We start from the raw sequence: 10130 nt of genomic DNA on the forward strand, positions 1-10130 counted from the left end.
AAACGGCATCAGTATTGAAGCCCTGTACAGGAGATATCCAATTCGTAATGCACGAAGGTCAGTGCAGTCGGTCCCTGCAACAGGGAGACTTTAACTAATAAACTGTACTAATTGGCCCGACCAAAATTCTAGAAAAAATATGTTGATGGACTTATGAGTCTAGTTTCAGGAAAAATTACGAAACTGATTTTCGAGCTTTAAAACTCAAGATATGATTTTTAAAGCGACAGTGACGCAGTAACCAGCTAGTCTGGAAAATTTTTTTATGGACTGTGAAAACAATTAAGCTAAGTCTGTGTACCTTGTGTTCGACTCGTAACGGACTCGGCACGGGTGTTACAATTTTATTGGTATCGAGCTACGGTTTAGTCGATTCTAGGACTACCGTAATACGTTTGGGTCTAGCTATACATGCCATTATGTGATTATTTGATAGTGTGGTGATTTCGACAATTGAAAATGTGTTTATTTATTGTAATGAATTCGATCCCGATCGAGTAGTAAGATGGTATTGAGAGGACTGAGACATGCTTATGATGTGTCAATATTAAGAAGGGTATAACATAAGTACGTTTTGAGTAAGTGAATTTGGTATTTAATTTAAAATGCCATGATATACATGTATGATAGATGAATGATGTCCCATTGTCCTTATCATAATAAGGTTATTAGAGAAATGAACAAAGGAAGAGATTGGGGATATATGCTTTTGTGTGATTACTTATTGAGCTGAAAGTTTAGTAAAAGAAGCATACATGTATTAGATTTGAATGATATTTACGACTTAAAGTCAAGAATCATGTTATATGTTTACATGTGAATGAATTGATTAAATTATAAATGTGATTTGTGCCATGTGAAACATGATAACATGTGAATAAATATGTATGAGACTCGATGATGTGAATCCGAGTTTAAAGACCCATTGATTGTATGAAGAGATTATGTCCGGTAAAGACCCGATGGCTAGGTACAGAGATTATGTCCGGATTAAAATTTGCTGGCTTTGTGTGGAGATTTCATCCGAGCTAAAGGTCTCGACGATGATCCGGCTAAGTCCCGAAGAGCATTCGTGCTAGTGATATATCCGGGCTAAGTTCCGAAGAGCATTCGTGCTAGTGATATATCCGGGCTAAGTTCAAGAGCATTCGTGCTAGTGATATATCCGGCTAAGTTCAAGAGCATTCATGCTAGTGACGATCCGGACTAAGTTCAAGAGCATTCGTGCTAGTGATGTATCCGGACTAAGTTCAAGAGCATTCGTGCTAGTGATGTATCCGGCTAGGTCCCGAAGAGCAATCATCTTTGGTGACGTGTATTCGGCCTCCGTGCCTAGTAGGCTTCGTGCGGTAAATTGAGCAAAGTTTAAGTGTTCATTATTATACTGAATTCAAATTTATATGAGACGATATGTTTAAAAGTGTACATACGTGATGTTTATAGACTTGGGTAAGTCATTTCAATGTGTAATAACGAATGAATAAGAGCACTAAGTGTGTGAAGTGGAATTCATGTAAGACCTAAATGGGACGAAGGCATTGATTTGAGATAATGTGTAAGACCATGCAGGACATGGCATCGGCTCGATATGTGAGAATATGTAAGACCATATCTAGGATATGGCATTGTAAAAGCCATATGTGCTTGAATTAGTTGAGCCCTTACAAGTAAGTATTCGCTCGGTTGATAAACGAGCTACCGCCTTTGGCTAAGTTGATCTTTTGTGTATGAACATAAGGGTTGGTAATGTGAAGTAAGTTCTTGAGTAAATAGAGCTTAAATTATGATTTGATTAGATCATGTTTTAAGCAAATCGAAATCATGCTCTTGGTGTGTGGCTATTGAGCCGAAATTGTAAATATGATAAGTGTCTTGTGTTTGAGCTTTGGTAATGAGAATGTAATAAGAATGTGTATTGATTTGTTGATATATGTGCTTGGTTATTTGAATGGTATCTGGGCTAAGTCCCGAAGGCTTTTGTGCGAGTTACTAAATCCGGGCTAATTCCCGAAGGCAATTGTGTGAATCACTATAACCGGCTATGTCCCAAGACAATCGAGTGAGTCGCTATATCCGGTTAAATCCGAAGGTACGTGATTCGAAATGAGCAATCTTGCTGTAAAATTTCAGTTAATACGCTTGCAAAAATTCTAGCAATGAGGTATGTTAGTATGTCTTGAATGAATTAAATGTTCGTGTGTGGAAGTTGAATTTTCTGTTGGAAATAAGTTAAGTTGAATATTGAGATACGATGGAGTTATAAAGGATATTTATTGGGATGTTTGAGTATATTTATACTTTCGGTCAGGTTACAGCTTATACATGAATGAAAATGTGGGTTACAAATATGTGGGTTGATGATGTGAATTATACATGTTAATATGTGCTTAATATGTGTTTGAAATGCATTTGTGAATTAAATTAAGTGATTATTGCTTATGAAATCAAGAAAATGAGATATATGTGCATACTTGTAGAAATGCTCATATGAATATAATTCAATAAGAGGACGTTATCCTAAACTATGCATCGGTAGAAATTTTCGGGGACGAAAATCCCTAAAGGGAGGGAGAGTTGTGACACCCCTAATTTGACCCTAGTTGAAAAGTGGTTTCGGGACCACAAAATCGAGTCATAAAAATAATTAGCCGTCATATTTTATGACTATTATATGTGAATACGAATGTGTGAAAGTTTTAAGCTTTGATTTAGTAAATTGCATGTGAATTTAGTCAATAGGACTTATGTGCGACACTTTTGAAATGTGATAGGTCAAAATATAAGGATCTATTAGTGCATGAAATAAAAAGGGGGGACTTGCATGTCAATTTCCCCTAATTTGGTAGTGGTGACCATGAGCATGAGAGGGACAAAATGTTATGGGGTGAAACATGTTGGAAACATGTTGTGTTAGTGTGTTAGGGAGAAAGAATAAAATAAAGGGTTAGTAATAAAGAAATGAAAAGGGAGGGTGATGAGAAAAAAAAAAAAGGTTGTCTCATCCATGTTCCCCCCATTGCCGTGACTTGAGAAGCAAAAGAAAAGAAGAAATCGGTTCTTCTTAGCTGAAATGAAAAGAAGAAGAAAGGAATGAAGCTAGAAAGGAGAGGGCAGCTGCATGTAGTGGAAAACCATGGAATTTGTTTGCTTAGAAGTTAAAATTTTCAAGTAGAAGGGTAACTCTTCTAAACTCTCCCTTGCCCATAGCTTTTCGTTGACAAATTCTGGTTGCATTGTTGATTTGAGCTTGACGAATATGTGGGAGAAGAGAAGATTCTCTTTTCTAGTTGCAAATGTTGCATGTCTAGTAGATGAAGAGTTTCTCACTTGTGTTAAAAGAATCTAGTGAATGCTTGTGTTGTTATAATCTATTTTTGTAACTTTGGGGTTGATTGTATTTAGCTAACAAGGTAGGAGAAGGTGGTAGTAGACAAGGAAAGAGCAAATTGAATAGGTGGAATCGGTGTTGGGAGCCTTGGTGAGTTTTCCTTGAACTTTTATTTTCTTGTGTTTGATAATTGTTGAAACCGTTAAATTGCTGTCCGAATTTTACCTTGTTGGTATCGTTAATTGCTGCCCTGTTCATGCTGTCTAAATGTTGTACTATTAATGCTGTCCGAATCAGCCTCCGAATGTGATATATTACAGCAATTAAGCCAAGTGTTGCGGGTCCTCTTAGGCTGCCCACAACGCAACCTTTCAATACTAATGTTACCATGAATTAACCTTCAATTGATGGTGTGGTGTATGATCTCATAACTCGGTTTGGTATTGAGATAAAGATTAAATGATATGTGATTGTTAAGTGAATAATATTAGTTAAGTACTTAAGCAAATCTATTGTTTTACTTAAGCTTAAGAGCAAAGAGGATCAAAGTCGGATAGGGAAAAGAGAGTAAGCGAATAGCCGTGGACATCTAATCGTCGACCACTCCCGAGGTAAGTTTTAAGTATTAAACGTTGAGTAAATTCAATCATATTAGGACATAATGAGTTGATTTAATAAGATATGATGTGGCCATGATATGTCTTAAACTCAAATGGTAAGTTCATAAGTGTTTGGACTTGGAAATTTAAGAGCAAAATGTAATAGTTTGCTTGGGACAGCAGCAGTAACGTGATTTTAGAAAATCACTATAAATTGTTTGTGTGGAATTATAGGCTGAATAAAATATGTAATCAAAGCTTAGTTGGTCTAGTTTCCTATAAAAGAGACCGTGGAAGCAAAGAAATTTCCTATAAAGAGATATTTAAAGTTGTGTGGGACAGGGTCAGAATGACACCGAAATCCCTGTTCTGTTTTGAGAAAATCACTATAATTTGTACAAAAATGGTTACAAGATAAAATTTATATGCTTAGACTCCTTAATGAGTCTAGTTTCAAATGAAATCAAATAGAACATACTTTGAATTCTGTACAATGAGAATTTTGATTCGTAGTGAAGACTGGTCAGGTTAGTCAAACAGTGAAACAGGGAAACTTTAAGAAAAATCTGGTATTGATTGGCCAAACCAAAATTCTGAAAAATTTATAGATGGAAGATATACGAGTCTATATTCAGGGAAAATTAACGGCACTTCATTTGGAGTTTCGTAGCTCCATTTATGAATAATTTAATGACTGTTGCTCAGGAAAAACAGCTTGTGCTGAATTTGGGATTTTGTTGTAAACCTTAATAAAACCATTTGAGTTGCTTATAAGCCATTGCTGAAATTGATATACAAGTTAAATATATATATGTGTGGTAAAGCCAAATGGCTAGTGTGAAATATGTATGTGATATATGTGTGGTAAAGCCAAATGGCTAGTGTGAAATATGTATGTGATATATGTGTGGTAAAGCCAAATGGCTAGTGTGAAATATGTATGAGATATATGTGTGGTAAAGCCAAATGGCTAGTATGAAACATGTATGAGATGTATATATGTGATAAGGCGAATGGCCGATGTGATGAATGTCAAAGTGTATATAAGTGATAAGGCCGAATGGCCAATGCGATGAATATGAAAGTGTATAAATGTGATAAGTCCCGAGGGGCATTTGTGTCAAGACTATATCCGGGTTAAAACCCCGCAGCATTATCGAGAATATTATCCCGATTAATGTCCGTGAGGCCGTTGCGGTTCGTACTAGATCCGAGCTTTAAAGACCCGATCGCTAAAGGCTAGGATTCAAGTAAGACTTTGATATTGAGTATATGCATTAAGTTACCATCAAATAAGTATTATGTATTTAAGATGTTCAGGTACGTATTACTTACCCATCGGTGGGGTGATTTCGAGGTGAATTATCAGTATCAGAGAGGTAGGTAAATGTGACTAATATTATAACTCCAAATATGAGAATGATCTAATTGGTAATGGTATGTTGTATAGTAAAGTATGCGATGAAATATTCTTATGTATTAGTGCATATTCTGCCCAAAAGCCTATGATTTGAGTATGGGTTGGGTTGAGCTAGATGTGCCAAGACAAGGTAAGGATTATGATTTGTAAGCTTACGATATGTGATAAGGAATATGTTTGGTTCTTTATGTGCCTATGGTAATTTAGTACTTGTCATGTTGAAATACTTAAAAGCATGGATGTGATTATGAACAAGTGGAAAGGATTATTGAAGTTGAAAATCGATGAAGAATGTGCTTGGGAAATATTTGACCATCTAGGTCATTATTATTGAAAGTATTTATGTGGCAGCCAAGTGTTGCGTTTAATGATATTATAGATCGAGATGAAGCCCTGGATTAACTTCATCGAACAGTTGATATGAACGACCAATGATAGTGATTGAGAACACTTTGTTTTGCTTAAAACTTACTAAGCATTAAATGCTTACTCCGCTTTCTCTGTTTCTCTGTTTTATAGATTTTGCTCGTTAGCTATCGGATTCGGGATCATTGAAGTCGAAGTCATCCACACTATCAAAGCCCCCATTTTGGTACAATTTTGGTTGAACTTTGAAATGGCATGTATAGGACTACCCTTTTGTTGTAGGTTATGTACCTTTCGGTTTTGTGTAAATTCGGATAGCCATGCGAAAATGGCTTATATATCGTTTCTAGCATAGTACTATAATCGTTTGTATGTTGATCATTATGAGGTATGGAATTGTTTTGAAACGATTAGCCATTGGAATGGTTAATCATGATCACACCTTGTGCTATGTATGCAAAGGGGCCAATTGAATCATGGAAACCATGAAATAGGTCAAGCCTACCTTAAAGGCAGATGCTGACAGCAGCAGTGATGTGGATGTGAAAAATCACTAAAAATAGTAGGAATGGTATTAAATAGTGAATAAATTATGTAAATGAACCTTGATGAATCTAATTTCATATAGAAGAAACGAAACGGTCATATGAGTTATATATTAAGAGATATTAAAGTTCTCGTGAAACAGGGCCAGAACGGTTTCTGGATCCCTGTTCCGACTTTGGAAATTCATTTTAAATTAACCAGAGATAATTAGGAGTCATTCCATATATGTATAGATTCCTCTCTGAGTTTAGTTTCTATAGAAACAAACGGCATCAGTATTGAAGCCCTGTACAGGAGATATCCAATTCGTAATGCACGAAGGTCAGTGCAGTCGGTCCCTGCAACAGGGAGACTTTAACTAATAAACTGTACTAATTGGCCCGACCAAAATTCTAGAAAAAATATGTTGATGGACTTATGAGTCTAGTTTCAGGGAAAAATTACGAAACTGATTTTCGAGCTTTAAAACTCAAGATATGATTTTTAAAGCGACAGTGACGCAGTAACCAGCTAGTCTGGAAAATTTTTTTTATGGACTGTGAAAACAATTAAGCTAAGTCTGTGTGTACCTTGTGTTCGACTCCGGTAACGGACTCGGTGCACGGATGTTACAATTTTATTGGTATCAGAGCTACGGTTTAGTCGATTCTAGGACTACCGTAATACGTTTGGGTCTAGCTATACATGCCATTATGTGATTATTTGATAGTGTGGTGATTTCTGACAATTGAAAATGTGTTTATTTATTGTAATGAATTCCGATCCCGATCGAGCTGTAGCAGATGGTATTGAGAGGACTGAGACATGCTTATGATGTGTCAATATTAAGAAGGGTATAACATAAGTACGTTTTGAGTAAGTGAATTTGGTATTTAATTTAAAATGCCATGATATACATGTATGATAGATGAATGATGTCCCATTGTCCTTATCATAATAAGGTTATTAGAGAAATGAACAAAGGAAGAGATTGGGGATATATGCTTTTGTGTGATTACTTATTGAGCTGAAAGTTTAGTAAAAGAAGCATACATGTATTAGATTTGAATGATATTTACGACTTAAAGTCAAGAATCATGTTATATGTTTACATGTGAATGAATTGATTAAATTATAAATGTGATTTGTGCCATGTGAAACATGATAACATGTGAATAAATATGTATGAGACTCGGTGATGTGAATCCGAGTTTAAAGACCATTGATTGTATGAAGAGATTATGTCCGGGTAAAGACCCGATGGCTAGGTACAGAGATTATGTCCGGATTAAAATTTGCTGGCTTTGTGTGGAGATTTCATCCGAGCTAAAGGTCTCGACGATGATCCGGCTAAGTCCCGAAGAGCATTCGTGCTAGTGATATATCCGGGCTAAGTTCAAGAGCATTCGTGCTAGTGATATATCCGGGCTAAGTTCAAGAGCATTCGTGCTAGTGATATATCCGGCTAAGTTCAAGAGCATTCATGCTAGTGACGATCCGGACTAAGTTCAAGAGCATTCGTGCTAGTGATGTATCCGGACTAAGTTCAAGAGCATTCGTGCTAGTGATGTATCCGGCTAGGTCCCGAAGAGCAATCATCTTTGGTGACGTGTATTCGGCCTCCGTGCCTAGTAGGCTTCGTCTTGGTAAATTGAGCAAAGTTTAAGTGTTCATTATTATACAATTCAAATTTATATGAGACGATATGTTTAAAAGTGTACATACGTGATGTTTATAGACTTGGGTAAGTCATTTCAATGTGTAATAACGAATGAATAAGAGCACTAAGTGTGTGAAGTGGAATTCATGTAAGACCTCGTCTGGGACGAAGGCATTGATTTGAGATAATGTGTAAGACCATGCCTGGGACATGGCATCGGCTCGATATGTGAGAATATGTAAGACCATATCTAGGATATGGCATTGTAAAAGCCATATGTGCTTGAATTAGTTGAGCCCTTACAAGTAAGTATTCGCTCGGTTGATAAACGAGCTACCGCCTTTGGCTAAGTTGATCTTTGTGTATGAACATAAGGGTTGGTAATGTGAAGTAAGTTCTTGAGTAAATAGAGCTTAAATTATGATTTGATTAGATCATGTTTTAAGCAAATCGAAATCATGCTCTTGGTGTGTGGCTATTGAGCCGAAATTGTAAATATGATAAGTGTCTTGTGTTTGAGCTTTGGTAATGAGAATGTAATAAGAATGTGTATTGATTTGTTGATATATGTGCTTGGTTATTGAATGGTATCGGGCTAAGTCCGAAGGCTTTTGTGCAAGTTACTAAATCCGGGCTAATTCGAAGGCAATTGTGTGAATCACTATAACCGGCTATGTCCCAAGACAATCGAGTGAGTCGCTATATCCGGTTAAATCGAAGGTACGTGATTCGAAATGAGCAATCTTGCTGTAAAATTTCAGTTAATACGCTTGCAAAAATTCTAGCAATGAGGTATGTTAGTATGTCTTTGAATGAATTAAATGTTCGGTGTGTGGAAGTTGAATTTTCTGTTGGAAATAAGTTAAGTTGAATATTGAGATACGATGGAGTTATAAAGGATATTTATTGGGATGTTTGAGTATATTTATACTTTCGGTCAAGAGTTCTGACTTATACATGAATGAAAATGTGGGTTACAAATATGTGGGTTGATGATGTGAATTATACATGTTAATATGTGCTTAATATGTGTTTGAAATGCATTTGTGAATTAAATTAAGTGATTATTGCTTATGAAATCAAGAAAATGAGATATATGTGCATACTTGTAGAAATGCTCATATGAATATAATTCAATAAGAGGACGTTATCCTAAACTATGCATCGGTAGAAATTTTCGGGGACGAAAATCCCTAAAGGGAGGGAGAGTTGTGACACCCCTAATTTGACCCTAGTTGAAAAGTGGTTTCGGGACCACAAAATCGAGTCATAAAAATAATTAGCCGTCATATTTTATGACTATTATATGTGAATCTGAATGTGTGAAAGTTTTAAGCTTTGATTTAGTAAATTGCATGTGAATTTAGTCAATAGGACTTATGTGCGACACTTTTGAAATGTGATAGGTCAAAATATAAGGATCTATTAGTGCATGAAATAAAAAGGGGGGACTTGCATGTCAATTTCCCCCCTAATTTGGTAGTGGCCGGCCATGAGCATGAGAGGGGACAAAATGTTATGGGGTGAAACATGTTGGAAACATGTTGTGTTAGTGTGTTAGGGAGAAAGAATAAAATAAAGGGTTAGTAATAAAGAAATGAAAAGGAGGGTGATGAGAAAAAAAAAAAAGGTTGTCTCATCCATGTTCCCCCCATTGCCGTGACTTGAGAAGCAAAAGAAAAGAAGAAATCGGTTCTTCTTAGCTGAAATGAAAAGAAGAAGAAAGGAATGAAGCTAGAAAGGAGAGGGCAGCTGCATGTAGTGGAAAACCATGGAATTTGTTTGCTTAGAAGTTAAAATTTTCAAGTAGAAGGGTAACTCTTCTAAACTCTCCCTTGCCCATAGCTTTTCGTTGACAAATTCTGGTTGCATTGTTGATTTGAGCTTGACGAATATGTGGGAGAAGAGAAGATTCTCTTTTCTAGTTGCAAATGTTGCATGTCTAGTAGATGAAGAGTTTCTCACTTGTGTTAAAAGAATCTAGTGAATGCTTGTGTTGTTATAATCTATTTTTGTAACTTTGGGGTTGATTGTATTTAGCTAACAAGGTAGGAGAAGGTGGTAGTAGACAAGGGAAAGAGCAAATTGAATAGGTGGAATCGGTGTTGGGAGCCTTGGTGAGTTTTCCTTGAACTTTTATTTTCTTGTGTTTGATAATTGTTGAAACCGTTAAATTGCTGTCCGAATTTTACCTTGTTGGTATCGTTAATTGCTGCCCTGTTCATGCTGTCT

This window comes from Gossypium arboreum, chromosome 9 (genome assembly GCF_025698485.1).
Source record: "Gossypium arboreum isolate Shixiya-1 chromosome 9, ASM2569848v2, whole genome shotgun sequence".
Classification (NCBI taxonomy): Eukaryota; Viridiplantae; Streptophyta; class Magnoliopsida; order Malvales; family Malvaceae; genus Gossypium; species Gossypium arboreum.